This window comes from Lithobates pipiens, unplaced genomic scaffold, assembly GCF_037356315.1.
Source record: "Lithobates pipiens isolate NorthernLeopardFrog02 unplaced genomic scaffold, aLitPip1_a1.2 Scaffold_18, whole genome shotgun sequence".
NCBI lineage: Eukaryota > Metazoa > Chordata > Amphibia > Anura > Ranidae > Lithobates > Lithobates pipiens.
The window spans coordinates 262,493,470-262,511,472 of record NW_027507758.1 but is presented as its reverse complement, the minus strand read 5'-3'; the positions used below and the strand labels follow the sequence as shown (position 1 = coordinate 262,511,472).

General features: G+C 40.7%; 1 protein-coding gene across 2 annotated transcripts in view; it reads left to right on the top strand.

Annotated features, from left to right (window-relative positions):
• Positions 1 to 2,893: 2,893 nt before the first annotated feature.
• The window catches only part of TMEM200A (transmembrane protein 200A), a 204,794-nt gene continuing 189,684 nt past the window's right edge, over positions 2,894 to 18,003 (top strand). For both annotated transcript variants that reach the window (XM_077486885.1, XM_077486884.1), the window contains exons 1-2: positions 2,894 to 3,042; positions 5,008 to 5,353. The gene's annotated coding sequence lies outside the window, so the exon portion shown is untranslated. The remainder of the gene's footprint in view (positions 3,043 to 5,007; positions 5,354 to 18,003) is intronic.

The window sequence follows — 18,003 nt, the reverse complement described above, 5'->3', positions numbered from 1 at the left end:
GTGTATGTGCGAGGGAGGGCTAGAAAATATACAGGTGTGTGGAGGGGTTGACATATATACAGGTGTGTGAGTGGGGCTGACATATATACAGGTGTGAGGGGGGCTGACATATCTACAGGTGTGTGTGTGTGGGGGGACTAACATATATACAGGTGTGTGGGAGGCTGACATATATAGAGGTTGGGGGGCTGACATATATACAGGTATGTGTGTGTGGAGGGGGCTAGCATATATACAGGTGTGTGGGTGGCTGACATATATACAGGTGTATGTGTGAGGGAGGGCTAGAAAATATACAGGTATGTGGGGGGGGGGGCTGACATATATACAGGTGTGAGGGGGCTGACATATATACAGGTATGTTTGTGTGGGGGGCTAGCATATATATAGGTGTGTGGGGGCTGACATATATACAGGTGTGTGGGGGCTGACATATATACAGGTGTATGTGTGAGGGAGGGCTAGAAAATATACAGGTGTGTGGGGGCTGACATATATACAGGTGTATGTGTGAGGGAGGGCTAGAAAATATACAGGTGTGTGGGGGCTGACATATATACAGGTGTGTGGGGGCTGACATATATACAGGTGTGTGAGCGGGGCTGACATATATACAGGTGTATGCGTGAGGGAGGGCTAGAAAATATACAGGTTTGTGGGGGGCTGACATATATACAGGTGTGAGGGGGGCTGACAAATATACAGGTGTAAAGGGGCTGACATATATACAGGTGTGAGGGGGGCTGACAAATATACAGGTGTAAAGGGGCTGACATATATACAGGTGTGAGGGGGGCTGACAAATATACAGGTGTAAAGGGGCTGACATATATACAGGTGTGAGGGGGGCTGACAAATATACAGGTGTAAGGGGGCTGACATATATACAGGTGTGTGGGGGGCTGACAAATATACAGGTGTAAGGGGGGCTGACATATATACAGGTGTGTGGGGGCTGACATATATACAGGTGTGAGGGGGGCTTACATATATACAGGTGTATGTGTGAGGGAGGGCTAGAAAATATACAGGTGTGTTGGGGCTGACATATTTACAGGTGTGAGGGGGGCTGACATATATAAAGGTGTATGTGTGAGGGAGGGCTAGAAAATATACAGGTGTGTGGGGGCTGACATATATACAGGTGTGAGGGGGGGCTGACATATATAAAGGTGTATGTGTGAGGGAGGGCTAGAAAATATACAGGTGTGTGGGGGCTGACATATATACAGGTGTGAGGGGGGGCTGAAAAATATACAGGTGTAAGGGGGGTGACATATATATATATATATATATATATATATATATATATATATATATATATATACCAAAAGAAAGCTATTTCTCTCTCCAAAAAATTGTAAAAATGTTGTTTGGATACCGCGCGGCATGACCACACAATTCTCATTCAAAGTGCGACAGTGCTGAAAGCTGAGAATTGGCCTGGGCAGGAGAGTGCCCAGTATTGAAGCAGTTAATGGTTTACATAGTTATACCTGCAAGGGGACAGTGTGAAGTGATCTAGCAGGACTTCATTTTCTGACTAAAGTTCCAAGATACTGTGCATCAACTACATTTTCCTACCAACTTTGTACACTAGAGGGTGCTACATACAGAATGCAGAATTCCTGCACTGAGCAAATACACCTGTGAACGCATACGACCATAGCTCCCAACTTTATGAGATGGGAATGAGGGACACCTTTCAGCAAAAGTATGCATAGGCCACACCCCTGGCCACACCCCCTTAAAGGAGTATTGTACAAAAAAAACAAGATTGGTTAAACCTACATGTGCTTTTTTTACCACTATTATTCCTTTTTGGAATTTACAAATGCAGCAATTTAGAAATCAGATAAAAGAATTAGTGCTGGAAAACACTTTTTGTAAGATAAAAAGTGCATTTTACATACATCTATATAGATCAGACCAAAATGAGGGACAAATGAGGAGGAATGAGGGACAGAGGGACATTTTTCGAAAATCAGGGACAGACTCTCGAAATCAGGGACAGTCCCTCAAAATCAGGGACAGCCTCTTGAAATCAGGGACAGTCTCTGGAAATCAGGGACAGTCCCCCGAAATCAGGGACAGTCCCTCAAAATCAGGGACAGCCTCTTGAAATCAGGGACAGTCTCTGGAAATCAGGGACAGTCCCCCGAAATCAGGGACAGTCCCTCAAAATCAGGGACAGTCTCTTGAAATCAGGGACAGTCCCTCGAAATTAGGGACAGTTGGGAACTATGCCTACGACCTTAAACATAAGTACAGCTCAGAACAGCTGAATTTTTACGCCGTATGCGCCAAACCGCCCGTGCACACGAGCTTTAAAGCTTCCATAAAATTTTAGTGACTTGGTTTACAGTACATCTACCTAAATACAAAATACTACTAATAACCAGGAGAATGAATTGGTTACCTTAGTAACATATCCCATTAAAGCCTTAATTAACACACCGTACACTAATATTTTCTCCATCATTATAAATCTTCCAACGAGCGCGCTTCGAATGCATTTACTATTACTGCTTGATGTATTCATCCCTGTAGGTGGTGTATGAAAACTAGAGCAAGAGCTGAATATTTCACAGGGTCCATCTAGACAATTTATTATTTAAAATAATGCAAGAGTTTGATATTTAAAAAGAAAAAAAAAGATTTGTATCAAGCTGTGTGATTTTCCTAATGTGGCTCACAGTTAATCATAAGAAAAATCAACCTCTAGGATACCGGTGTTTACTAACAACTTTTTTTTATTTCTAGGCAGCACTCATTAATAATACGATTTGTCTTGAATTTCCAGGAAAGAGCTGATATGTTGTATGTTGATGTGGGTGCCAGCAGCAATCCTTCCTCCTCTGCTGCTCCTCCTATCAGTCCATCTCCACCTCCTCTCTGCTTCTTCCCTCTACATACAATGATCAGCTCTACTCTATGACTGTACACAGAGACAGGAGGAAGATGGGGGATCGCAGGCTGCACACTGCACAGGGGCTCTAGGATCCCCTGGACTCTCAACTCACCTCCAAACTCACACACCAGGTAAGTGCACCCCTCCTCTCTCATCACTCTCCCCTACCTGCTTGGAAAAGCATCCCCTTAACTTTATGTAACCTGCCAGCTGCTTCTAGAAATTGGACAAACTTTGTTACTTCTCTTTAATGCACTATGAAAGAAAGACCACATAATACACACTACCTAAAGGACTTCCATAGAAGCTCTAACATGTTTCACTCATTTGGAATATTTCTCTATCTGCAGCTTTTGTAATATAATACCCTGTGATCCTTCCATGATCATACGCTTCCTATTATAGGGTGACAATGCTCTCTGTCCTTGTCTCCTGATTGTGTTCCTGTGTCCCCACCCTGTCGCACAGGCTTCCCACACACTACAAGTGGCTGCTTTACACAAAGTAGGCAAGCGTGGTCCTTTTGTTGTCAACCTCGGGAAAAGCCGCTCTGAGAAATGACATGCAGCGTGCATGTAGAAGGGAAGTGGCCGCAAAGAGGCTGCAAGGGATCGGCAGCACTGGCATTTAATAAAGGATGGAGTAAAGCAGAATGCAACTCATTTATTTTAAGGAAATTACAATTGTTGGTGATATACATACATGATTTTAACTAAGTAAATGTTGTTCAGTTAAGGCTTACATCAACTTGTAATACAGAAATGAAGGCATAGATATAAAGCCAAAAATATATGTAGAGAATTCTATTTATTACTGTCTGTCTATCTATCTATCTATCTATCTATCTATCTATCTATCTATCTATCTATCTATCTATCTATCTATCTATTTATCTATCTATCTATAGCCATACTTTTCTCTATCTATCTATCTATCTATCTATCTATCTATCTATCTATCGATCTATCTATCTATTCATCTATCCATATCCATCATTTTCTCTATCTATCTCTCTATCTATCTATCTATCTATCTATCTATCTATCTATCTATCTATCTCTATCTATCTATCTATCTATCTATCTATCTATCTATCTATTCATCTATCCATATCCATCATTTTCTCTATCTATCTATCTCTCTATCTATCTATCTATCTATCTATCTATCTATCTATCTATCTATCTATCTATCTATCTATCTATCTCTCTCTCTCTATCTATCTATCTATCTATCTATCTATCTATCTATCGATCGATCTATTCATCCATACATATCCATGTATAAAGAAGATAGATAGATAGATAGATAGATAGACAGACAGATATATAGATAGAGAAAATGATAGATATGGATATATAGATAGATAGATAGGTAGATAGAATGATGGATATGGATAGTTAGATATATAGATAGATAGATAGATAGATAGATAGATAGATAGATAGATAGATAGATAGATAGATAGATAGATAGATAGATAGATAGAATGATGGATATGGATAGTCAGATAGATAGTCAGATAGATAGATAGATAGATAGATAGATAGATAGATAGATAGATAGATAGATAGATAAACTGGTGGATAAATAGATATGGATAGTCAGATAGATAGACAGATATATAGATAGAGAAAATTATAGATATGGATATATAGATAGATAGATAGATAGATAGATAGATAGATAGATAGATAGATAGAATGATGGATAGATAGATAGATAGATAGATAGATAGATAGATAGATAGATAGATAGATAGATAGATAGATAGATAGATAGATAGATAGAATGATGGATATGGATAGTCAGATAGATAGATAGAAGGATGGATATGGATAGTCAGATAGATAGATAGATAGATAGATAGATAGATAGATAGATAGATAGATAGATAGATAGATACATAGATTGAATGATGGATATATAGATAGATAGAATGATGGATAGATGGAAAGGTATAGTCAGATTGATGTATAGATAGAACAATGCTGTGTGATGTTTGATGGTTCCTCTGCATTAGTCTAGCTGGTGATGTGACATAGGCTGTCCGTACTTCTTTATTTAGAACTGATTTCCTGTTTTCTGTCCCCAAGGAAGGCGTTCTTTTTCTGGAGTTGATGACATGCACAGCGGCACAGTGGACTAAAGGTTCTCATTGGGCCCTCTATACTCCTAACTCTTACTGAGGAGCTGTACCTGGATCTCATCAGCTGAAGATTTGCATATGTGTCTTGTGGCCATCGGATCATGGATAATGAATGTTCAGCCAGCATGAATCCCAGCTGAGAAGCCATCAGAATAGACTGATCCTCAGCAAGCACTGGCAGGGTGCTGCACCTGCCTGAAACATGTGTCAGGACTTGGGCTAGGAACCCCCCCCAACCCCAATGATGCCAAAGAGGAGCAGCTGAGAGGAAGGGTGCCTTGTCACCCGCACAGGTGAGACCATTACCCTACTTCACCCTGTCAAAGGATGCGGGCATGCCTCCCAACATTTTGAGATGGGAATGAGGGACACCTACTAGCAAATGTATGTAGGCATAGGACATGCCCACCTACCACGCCCCCTTAAAGGAGAATTAGCAAAAAAAAGGTTAATTAAATCTACAAGTGCTTTTTTTTTTACCACAGCTATTCCTTTATATCGGCTTTTAAAATGTACAAATGCAGCAATTTAGAAATTGCATGAAAGATTTAGCTCTGGGAAACACTTTTTGAAAGATAACAAGTGCATTTTATATATAACTATATAGATCAGACCAAAATGAGGGACAAATGAGGAGGAAAGAAGGACATTGCTCCAAATCAAGGACAGTCCCTCGGAATCAGGGACAGTTGGGGGCTCTGTGCAGGACATGTGACAAACTGACACCGTTCCATTTTCTAATTAAATCCAGCACGGTGTCACTTGGGAACACATGAGGGGCTTGCTCAGCTCCATACAATTATTACATTTTCTAGCATTTCTGAAGAATAGAAGTCATTCCAAGATTTCTGGTGGCAGACTAGGAGGCTTGGAAGCAGGGATTTTCTGCACCTGTGCAGTTCTTTTCTCGTCCTGACAACTGAGGTCAGATCAGTTCAATACATTTTCCATCAAGAATCTATTTCTAGAAAGCACACAAGCATTGGGGAATTGTCATTTCCCAGCTCTATATGTAGTGACAACATTTACATTCATAGGCAGGTTTGAACGTACAGTATATAATAAGAGAGTTCAAAGAGCAAAATGAATGGACTGAGTGCTGTATAACCCATAGGAGCCAATGACATCACCTGTGATCAGATCAGTGATTGGCTGCTATGAGTTATTTCTCTGTAGTTGTGCCTTATTATTGAGCTACTGTATTACTGTATTTGCTGATGTTCAACATGTACTTTGCCAGCTGCTCTGGAACGACTATAACTATGTAGGTACCCGCACACGCATCATCCTGATGTATGAATTTCAGATTCCGAAAACTCCTTCCTAAACCGCGACGATGGGCAGTATAGTAAATGCACTTATTTGTACTTATATGTGTGGAAAATACTGTCCAGGAGCACAGATATGTGTATATACAAAGCCACAGGTTGTATGTACTGCCTATATTGTTAATAGTTTTGGATTGTATATTCATATCTAATTTATAAATATATCTATCTATCTAGAAAGATATATATATATATATATATATCTATATCTATATCTATATATATATATATATATATATATATATATATCTATATATATCTATCTATCTATCTATATATATATATATATATATATATATATATATATATATATATATATAAATTTATATATTATATATATATATATATATATATATATATATATATATATTTATATTTATTTATTTATATATATATATATATATATATATATATATATATATATATATATATATATATATATATATATATATATATATATATATATATATATATATATATATATATATATCTATACTTTGTCAAGGCTTTCATTTTCCGGACATAAATGTGTAATACCCTCTCTTCAGACTCATTAGCTGTACTCTCAGGTATTGTGATATGAAATAATAATGTGCTATTTATAGCTCTCTGGCAATGTGAGTAGAGACTTAATAATGGAATTACACTTCGCTGCCTTCTGACCACAGATGCCAGTAATTCATTTTCTGGGGCAGGAAGGTTATCATGATAGATAGTGACAAAGGTTCAATGTATTCATTTTGTAGGTATTTGCTAACATTTACCCTTCAATTGCAAGGGTTTAAAAATGTGTTTAGTACATATATATATATATATATATATATATATATATATATATATAAATTGTCTTTTGCAAAAAAAAAAAAAAAAAATCTGCAAGTGATTTTAAAGCCACTAAGGATACAAGGTGGTCTATACTAGTAAAACTGAGTGCAGATGGTTTTTAAAGTTGAATTGCAAGCACAAAAACATTCATTTAAATATTCTTCTCAATAGTCATGAAGGATATGAATCCACGTGGTTTGCACCAAACACATTTGCAAGTCCAGTTATTTAGCTTTTAAAAGTAGCAGTGGCATTGGCACTGTCTGTATAGTGAAGAGCTCTGAGACACACCCTGTAAGTCCACCAAATACAGACTACCTGCAGAAAACTACAAGAAGGGGTAGGTACAAGACCAGCCACCCTGCACAATGATAGCGCGCAGCAGTGACTGCACTTTAATATAGAAAACTCTTGCACTAGATTGCTGCACAGAACTGGAAAAAATACACGACGCACGCCAACACGTAATATTTGCTAATCTTGGAATTCAGCTTTAAAATATACTTCTTTCTTTGGTTTTTAAAGCCTTTTTCTGGAGAAAACAAAAATCCCCCTTTTACAGTGGGGCTGCTCCTGTACTGCAAGGTTAAATGCTTGTTTAAAGCGGAGTTCCAGACCCCACCAAAAAAATGAAAAGTCAGGATTGTATTATATTAGGACTCTTCCGGCGATGTGAGCACCCCAGACGATTTTTCAGTCGGCTCTCGGGTGCTGCCGCCGCCATTCCTTGTAAGGGAACCCAGCAGGCTTCACACCTGGCTTCCTACTGTGCATGTATAAAGCGCACTGCACTTTGTGAATGGCCCGATGGTGGGGGGAAGGAGGAGGCGGGCAAACTTCTGGGGGACCTCAAAAACAGGTACCTGCCCCCCCCCCCCCCCGAAAGGTGCCAAATGTGGCAGCAGAGTATGAGGAAGCAAACAAGCGGAGCTTCCCTCTTTTGGGCTGAGCTCCGCTTTAAGCCTCGGGTACTGGAAAAAGCGCCTTTACTTACCCTATTCTGCACTTGCACAGGGTCTCTCTGCATATCTAGACTGCTCCCTGCAGTCTCTTCTCCCCTATGCTCCAGCGGTCACATGCCCTCTAATGTCATCAAGTACAATGCAGGGTCCATGCTATGGGACAGTTTTCTGCTGAAGTGCAAAGGAGAAGAGGAGAGCACTGGTTGCTGGGGGAACAGAGGATTGGATAAGTGAAAATGCTTTTTACAGTATCCTAGGGCTAAATGAGCATTTAAAGGAGAAGTGTACATATAAAAAAAAAAAACACAAACATACATACTCACCTCCATGCTGCAACATCGGTCTGATTCTGCAGCTGTCCCTTGCCAGCTCTAAGCCCAAGAACTAAGCCCAGAACTGAGCGATCACATAATGGACTGTCAGTCACGGGTCTCGGCTCTGTCCCTCCACGCTCATTGGAGTAGTGGGTTGGGGAGGGTTTTGGAAGCGGCTGGGGAGGACCACTGAGAGGCTGAGAAAGCTGCCGATCAGACATCCGGGTGGATCCCAACATTATTGTCAGGATCCTTCCAGGGACTGCAGTGGCTCTGTTATGTCAGCCAACGGTGTGTTTTAGCAGTCTTTGTCTTTAGCCTGCTGACGGCTGATTCTGGGTTACAGGAGAGTACAAGTAAGTGCAAGCCTGTGACCCAGAAGAGAAGTTTTAACAAAAAAGCTTTGGCCATACTTCCCTTTTGCAGTGCATCGTAGGGTCAGCCCCACTATAAGATTTTTCCCCCCCATAGATAGAAGTATACTACAGAAGCCAATCATTTTACAGTTATCTACAGTGGGGATGGGGGATAACAGTGAACATCAGATCTGTGCTACATATGCAATATTTCTATGATCACATTTTTGGAATTTTAAGAATTCATATCAGTGGGGAAATAGAGAAGGGGCACTGAAGAGAACAGGGACAGCAGTGCCTTTATGATTATTTTAAAATGATACAGTATAACATGTAGCATCTACTACACTGGGACTTTATGGAGACTGAATAGGTTGATTACAAAACTTTTACATCATGTGCCAGGAGAGCACAGAACTTTTTTTTTTATGGGGTCTTTTAATGCATTTTAAGCAGTGCATGCACAGTGTTTTACACGAAATGTTATAAAAAGTCAACTTTCTATGAAATTTGATGTAATTCAGTATCTCACTTTAAAGCAAACCTGCCATAATTGTCATTTCTGACCTTCTTTTGAAAATGCTAATTACCTGGTATAATGCTGACCCACTGGCTTTTGTTCTTTCTGAGCAGTATTAGTCCCTGTTGGGACAGAGTGTTAATTTAAAGAAACGAAAGTTCACATGAAAAGGACTTTTGCATAACATTACACCTTAAATTGACGCAAATATAGCTCAGAAAGATGTTATAAAAAGTACAGGTTTGCTGTAAAAGCAGACTTTCTTTTTTTTTTTTTTCGTTCAATATCAGGTTGTATAATGTATAAAAGACAGCATACATATCCAGGTCAGGCTTTGCATAACTCAGAAATGGAAAATCTTAAATAGTAACAGGGTATGACTATAAAAGGAGGGGGTGAATGAATTTTGAGCATGCTCATGTGAAATGACACTGAGTTATGCATACTTATATTGGACATTATTATGGACATCCAATTATAGGAATGGCATACAATCTGGACCAATGCAAGTATGCAATCCAAATAATTCCTGGAATTAAATGAATGCAAAGCTCCAGGTAAAAATGATTTTGTGTTGGATAGTGGTTGTCAGGCTTTATTGCATTTTTGTTGTTGTTAGTAGTAGGTGCACAGTGACCTGTGATGCTGTTTAACAACTTTAGTCCTGCTTGCCCTCATTGTTCTATGGATGGGCGGCTCCTACAGGCACGGCAACGTACCTCTATTTGCCTTCTTCCAGGTTCAGGGCGCATGTGTGTGTGTATCCCCCCCCCCCGCCAACTGCAATGATTCATGGCCAGGACCTGCTGATCGGCTGTGTCCACTCACAGCCAGAGCCCTGTGTTGACAAACAACACAGGGCTCTGTACAGAGGGAAAGATCTCTTTGTTTCTTGTCCCTGCAAAGCAGAGGGAAGGAACAAATAGACTTTTAGTAAAAAAGCAGCACATAATACACAATAACACTTGTAAGGCACACACTTAACCACTTGATTATCACGAGATGTTAACCCTTCCCAGCCAGTGTCATTAATTCAGGGACAGTGTAAAGTATTATCACTGATCACTGTATTAGTGTAACTGGTGATATCAATTCCCACCCAGCGTCAGTTAGTGTCAAATTAGCTGCCGCACCATAATAGTCGTTACTATAAGTTGCTGTTCACCGTCATTATTAGTATATAAAAATAAATTCCAGTATGTATTCAATAGTTTGGAGATTCTATCGTTCACATAACTTAACTGGATGGACTTGTGTCTTTTTTCAACCTGACTAACTATGTCAAAAAACTATGTTTTTTCTAACATTCACATAAACCAATCGATATACACTTATGGGAATTTTTTTTTTTACCAAAGACATGTAGCAGAATATATTTTGGCCTAAATATATGAAGAAATTAGATTAAAAAAATAATAATTTATAGCAGAAAGTAAAAAATATTGTTTTTTGTTTTCAACATTTTCAGTCTTTTTTCGATTATATAATATATAAAATCCAGTGGTGTGAAAATACCACCAAAGAAGGCTCTATTTTTGTGAAATAAATTATATAAATTTAATTTGAATACAGCGTTTTATGTCCGCGTAATTACCAGTTATAGTAGTGCAGTGCTAAATAGCAAAAAATGGCCTGGTCATTAAGGAGTTAGAACCTTCTGAAGCTCAAGTTGTTAAACACATACAAATGTTTCATTTGCATTTCTATTTTAAACTGAATGGGTTTTGCAAGGTAAGGTTTTACGTCCTGACGTCCTGTTGTTTAATTCCGCAATGTGCGCCGCCGCGGGCACGCATCGGGGAAGTTCTCTGTTTGCCGTGTACCCCGGAGACAGGCAAACACAGATTGCTGTAAACAGCCAATTACAGCGTGATCGGCGTGTCCAATGTGAGATGATCTCATATGTAAACATATGAGATCATCTCTCAGCGCCGCTCTCCCTCCTCACACAGACAGCGTGTGAGAGGGAAGAGATAAACGGCTGCAGCGGCTGTAAGTGTAAAAAAAAAAAAGTTAAAAAAAGTGCCATCCGCCCCAGTGCCATCCTCCCCCAGTGCCATCCTCCCCCAGTGCCATCCTGCCCCAGTGCCACCCACCCCAGTGCCATCCTGCCCCAGTGCCATCCTGCCCCAGTACCATCCACCCCAGTGCCATCCACCCCAGTGCTACCTGCCCCTAGTGCCACCTGTTAGTGCTATCTGTCCCCAGTGCCCCCTGTTGTCAGTGCCATTTGTCCCCAGTGCCATCTGTCAACATTGCCACGTATAAGTGCCATCTGTCATCAGTGCCACGTGTCATCAGTGCCACATAGTGTCATCTGTCATCAGTGCCACGTATCAGTGCCATTTTTCATCAGTGCCACCTGTCAGTGTCACGTGCCACCTGTTGTCAGTGTCACGTGTCATCAATGCCACTTATCAGTGGCATCTGTCATCAGTGTCACGCGTCATCGGTGGCACGTATTAGTGCTATCTGTCATCGGTGGCACGTATTAGTGCCACCTGTCATCAGTGCCACGTATTAGTGCCACATGTCATCAGTGCCACGTATAAGTGCCACGTGTCATCAGTGCCACGTATAAGTGCCACGTGTCATTAGTGCCACGTATAAGTGCCATCTGTCATCAGTGCCACATGTTAGTGCCATCTGTCATCAGTGCCACGTGTCATCATTGCCACATATCAGTGCCATCTATCATCAGTGTCACGTGTCATTCTCCTGGTGCTCCAGGGCCTTCAAAAGTGTAATAGGTAGTCAACAAGTTAGATGTGTAATTTATGCTCCTAGAACACATGATGGCGCTCCCTGCATGTTGGGCCTCTCTATGTGGCCAGGCTGTGAAAAAGTCCCACACATGTGGTATTGTAATACTCAGGAGGAGTAGCAGAATTTTTTTGGGGGTGTCATTTGTGGTATACACATACCATGTGAGAGAAATAACCTATTACAATGACAATTGTGTGGAAAAAAAATTGAAAATTTTTAATTTTGCAAAGAATTGTGGGAAAAAAATGACAACATCAAAAAGCTCACCATGCCTCTTACTAAATACCTTGGAATGTCTACTTTCCAAAAAGAGGTCATTTGGGGGGTATTTGTACTTTCCTGGCTTGTTCGGGTCACAAGAAGCGAGATAGACCACCAGTACATCAGATTTGATGAATTTTATGCGATTCGCACCACAGCTTGTAGACTCTCTAACTTTCACAAAGACCAAATAATATCCACTAATTTGGGTTATTTTTACCAAAGATATGTAGCAGTATAAATTGTGGCCAAAATGTATGAAGAAAAATTAATAATTTACATAATTCTGTCACAGAAACAAAGAAATATGCGTTTTTTTTATCAAATTTTCGGTCTTTTTTCATTTATAACGCAAAAAATAAAAACCCCAGAGGTGATCAAATACCACCAAAAGAAAGCTCTATTTGTGGGAAAAAAAAGGACAAAAAATTCATATGGGTACAATGTTGCATGACTGAGTAATTGTCATTCAAAGTGTGAGAGCACCGAAAGCTGAAAATTGGTCTGGGCAGGAAGGGTGTTTAAGTGCCCAGTAAGCAAGTGGTTAATAGGAACACAGACAGCAGTAAAAAATCATAATAAACAGAAGTTGGCTAGCACTCCTGATTTCGGCTTGTGGTATTTACTGAAGATCCATATGAATCATATAAAAAATTACCAATCCACCACCTGTATCTGATTCACAACGGTTTTCAGCAAATACTACAAGCTGTAATCTGTAGTGCTAGCCATCTTCTGTTTATTGAGTTTTTATTGCCGTCTGTGTTCCTATTAAAATATATGTGAACCCTTTCCTTGTAAAACAACCTATTAAGTTTAAAATAGAAATGCAAACATTTCTGCAAGGGAAAACTATTGTATGTCTGTGTGTGTGTGTATATATGTGTATATATATATATATATATATATATATATATATATATATATATATATATATATATACTTTTTTCCCTTTTTTTTAAATGCTCACATAACCTTTGTACCTTTGTTCTCAGCCACATAACAGGCTTGGAAAGGTGGGGTGGAGTTTGTGTCAGCAGGAGGCAGAGAAACAGCAATACACTGATCTTCCCAGTGTGCAGGAGGACATGTAAGCACAAGTCTGACCATTGGATTACAGGCAGATTGTGCTTCCAGCAAAGCAAGAAACTGACCACACTGGGCTGGATTTGCTACTGTGCCTAGCAAGGTCATTAGCGAAATAGGAAAGCAGGAAGACTGGCAGGATCACCAGGTATTTCATACAAAGAAAGCAATGCAATATAGCGTTAAAAGAGGAATGTAGCTCTCTTAAACGTAATGCATACATTCACTTTGAGCTTTACCACTTTACTATGTAACCTAAAAGTCAAAAGAATGTAATATATTATTCAACAGACTTGTTTGATAGATAGTTCTTAATGATATTTTGGTTGTATGTTTGGGGTTTGTTGCCATGCTGCAGAATAAATTGGGGTCAATCACATGCCATCCTGATGGTATTAATAAGTATCAGCCTGTATTTCTCAGCATTGAGGACACCATTGATTGGGCAACATTGAGAACTGTGGATGTAGTTGCGGTGGGCCAAACAAACTTGCAGCAGATGAAAGACACACCGTGTCTACTTCCATTCACCATAGGAAGTTGTCCAGCAGTGCCATCGGCACAGAACTAGCAGAAACCAGTGGGACCCAGGTACATCCATCTACTGTCAGGAGAAGTCTGGCCAGAAGTGGTCTTAATGGAAGAATTGCAGGCAAAAAGCCCTACCTCCAATGTGAAAAGGCTAAGTGACTCAACTATGCATGAAAACTTAGGAATTCGGGTGCTAACATTTAGCAGCAGGTGGTCTGACCTGATGAGCCAAAATTTGAAATATTTAGCTGTAGCAGGAGGCAGTTTGTTTGCCAAGGGGCTTTAGAATGCCACAATAATGACTATCTGCAGCCATCAGTGTAGCATGCTGGAGGTCCCTTGCCTTGGTCAGGATTAATTGTATCCTCAATGCTGAGAAATGCTGGCAGATACTTATCCATCATGCCATACCATCAGGGAGGTGTGTGATTGGCCCCCAATGTATGCTGCAGCAGGACAATGACCCCAAACATACAGCCACTGTCATTAAGAACTATCTTCAGCATAAAGAAGAACAAGGAGTTCTGGAAGTGATGGTCTGGTACCCACAGAGCCCTAATCTCAACATCATCGAGTCTACTTGAAGAGACAGAAGCATTCATAATTTACAGCATTATTGCACAGTACTGTGTGTATATATAATATATACAGTATATGGTGCCTGACCTGCAAACTTCAGCTGGCTAATGGTGGGGACCAGTCTGTATGTTGGTACACTTTATTATCGTCCCTTTAAGGTTGCATTCAGTGATCTCTTTTTTAAGTGTTTGGGCATAGAGACAGTCCCCTCTCTTCCTGAACTGCTAAACAGTGAAAGTTAGCACAGCTGCATTCACTCATCAGTAGTGGCACCCAGCAAACCTAGTTCTGAACACTCATCTTTTCTAGTCCTTCTGGCTCAGTTCTGAGGAATCCAGTCCCCCTCACTCTAGCCCTCAGTAGCTCAGTCCCCAGCACTCATGCTGTCACTGGTGTATGCACACACGCAAACACAGAGGTTTGTGTATCAGTTTGGTCCCCAGCAGAATAGAGCTCCTTCATTTGCATAAGCCCAGGGAACTATGTCTTTCTCTCTTTCCTTTACAAGAGGTTTCTGGACAGTGAAGTCTTCAGCCTCATTCACGTCCTATAGTACATTTCTCCCTGTGAACTACTTTTGCCATGATCCCATGTGGCTGCATCATAGACCTTTCAGTTTCATTACATTACAATTCTAATAATTAATTAATCAATAATAAACCAATACTACAATGAATTTGAATGGCTGGGGCCCTTTATTATTGGTATTATAATTTACCAATTTAGAACAATAATAAACATGTCTATTTTCTTTAACACACAACACTCATTTATTTTAACCATGAATTATCACTATAACTCAGCCATGACAGCTCCAGGTAATACCATGACATGTTCATTATATCCATAGCTGATCCTCCGCTGTATTAATTCTTTATATAATGGCTAGCTCGTGCCATCTTATCATGTGACCTGTTTTTTAGCCAATAATATTTGAAATTTTATTTAACAAAACTTTACTAAATAAAATATTAATAATAAAATTGTCTTTTTTTTGTAACATGTAGTCTTCCCTTGCCCCATAGGTGGGCAGAGCAAATTCTTTTGCGGCTCCCTTTTCCTTCTGGTGAGTGGAGGCTTAACGGTGCTGAAGTCAGCATATGTATCCTGTTGAGCACGTAAGGTGGCTGCAGTACAGTGTCTGTAGTTGCTCTCTCTGTTGGCTAAGTACCTAACTACATTACATTGGTAAGCTTGGCCCAAGCTGGACCAATGTAGCTATGTAAAATATACCATACCTGTGTAGCACTAACCCCGAAGGAGCTGTTGGATTTTTGTTGGGCTTACTGTTACCTCACCTGCTCACTGTGTCCGTCTTAGGGGTCTTAGGGGTCCCATTGTAGAGTGGATTAAAGAATGTTAGCTCTGGGGATTTAGAGAGAAAAAGCCTGGGAACTGTTTGAACAATATCCATTCCCTGTGCTGCATATAATACTTTTGTAGACTCACTTTTATACCTTTTTAATAAAATAAGATATACATCTTTTTTTTCTCCACATTACTTTAAAACTGAAATTAATGAAAAGCAGCACTTTTATATTATTCAAACAACCAAAATAATGTGTACAGTATTTGGATCAAACAGCAGATAAACAAGAAAAAAAAGATTCTGAAGGACAGTGTAACTGTATTCTGCTCAGAAAGTATTAAAGTGATTGTAAAGGGTGCTTCTGGCTCTTCCACCTCTACGAGTACCCCACTTGTTATGGCGGCACTTGTGCGAGGTCAACCCTGAGACGCCCTACCTACATCCATAGACACAAACAGTGCGTCCCCCCCCAGTAACAGGTTTTGACTCACAGCAGCGGAAACCAAAGGGTACTTCTGTCTCTGCAAATGCAAAAGTTCCCAGGAGGCTGCAGGTTTAGCGAGAAAGTGCAGCGCTACTTGCATATGTGCAGTGGGAAGCTGGCACCAGGAAGTCACAGCTGGCTTCCCACTTTCCTACACAAGTTTGGAGTGGCAGGAACCCAAAGACCAACGAAGAACTGGCCCAGGTGAGGACAGCACTGGGTACCTGGACTGATGGTGGCAGCAGCCACGGTATTTGTAGCATTTGACTTTTAATTTTTTTTTGCCAGAATGGTGTTCCTCTTTAACAAATGCACAAAATGCATGATTTTTCGTAGCACAGGCCACCACAATGATAGTGCAATAGTGTGTTGCCAAGCAGTGGCGGCTGGTGGTATTTTTATTTTTTGGGGGGGCAGCAAACACCCCCTGGTTGATTGGGTCGCCCACATCCCCCTGAACCCCCCCCCCCCCCCCCCCCCGTGGGTCGGTTGGTCGGTCACACAGCTGTCAACATTGTACATTGTACTGCATAGGTCTTGCAGTGCCTGTGGATCCACGATACAGTCTCTGAGAATTGTAGTCCCCCTGGAATCATACAGGTCAAGCTCAGTATACGCCCCAGGGACTGTCGCTCCTCTGTGCCCATACTCTGCATGGCTCTGACCAGCAGCTCCTCCTCTGTACAGCTCCGCTCTCCTCCCGGTGGCTGCAAAACTCTCCAGCAGCTCCAGCACCTGAACCACTTGCAGGAACACCCCAGACACCGACTCTGTGCCGTACTGCTCGGTGAGGCACTGCAGCTCGGAGCCCAGGCTCCAGGCCATGCTGGACACATCCTACAATGACATCAGCATGAGCCCGCCACCATACCATCCCCCCCTAAGTCAATGGCTTTTGGCCAATCAGGAAACGGATCTCAGGACCTACTTCCTGATTGGCTGGAAGGAGAATTAGTGTGACAATAGCGAAGATTAATTTGCTACTGTCACACAACTGGGTGGGCTCGGGGGGCAGTGCTCTGTGCCCCGAGCCCACCCTTTTTTGAAGCCTAATCATGTGCTTAAAAAATAAAAAAATAAACACTGGAATCCATGCGTCCGGCACCACACATGTAGATAAGGGGGCCGGACGCATGGATGGGGGGGTGCACCCTATATTATGGGCTGCCACTGTTTCCAAGCATTATGCGTTGGCAAGGTGGACTGGGGTGCTATTAAGAATGAACAGAACCCCAGTGCACTAATGTGCATAACGTGTGTTTTCATGTGTTATTCTTAAGCACATGCTAACAAACTCCTTGCCACAGCTCAGCAGTGTGAACTCGGACTGTCATTATTCTTTTTAAAGCTGTCTTGTATATTAACATGGTAAATAACCATGTGTTCTAATTGTCAGTCACTTATTTAAATGAGAAAAAAGCATGATTGCTGTGTAATCTGGTAAACATAAATGACATAAAACAACAAGATATATAGCAGCAGTATCTAGGTAACACACGCTGTCTAAAAATGACTGTGCTATTTTTGCTGCCTAAACCAATATAATTTTGCTATAATGAGTGGGCTAGAATGTTCATGTTAAACAGTGGATCTGTAATTTGAAAGGAAGTCATTTGATGAAA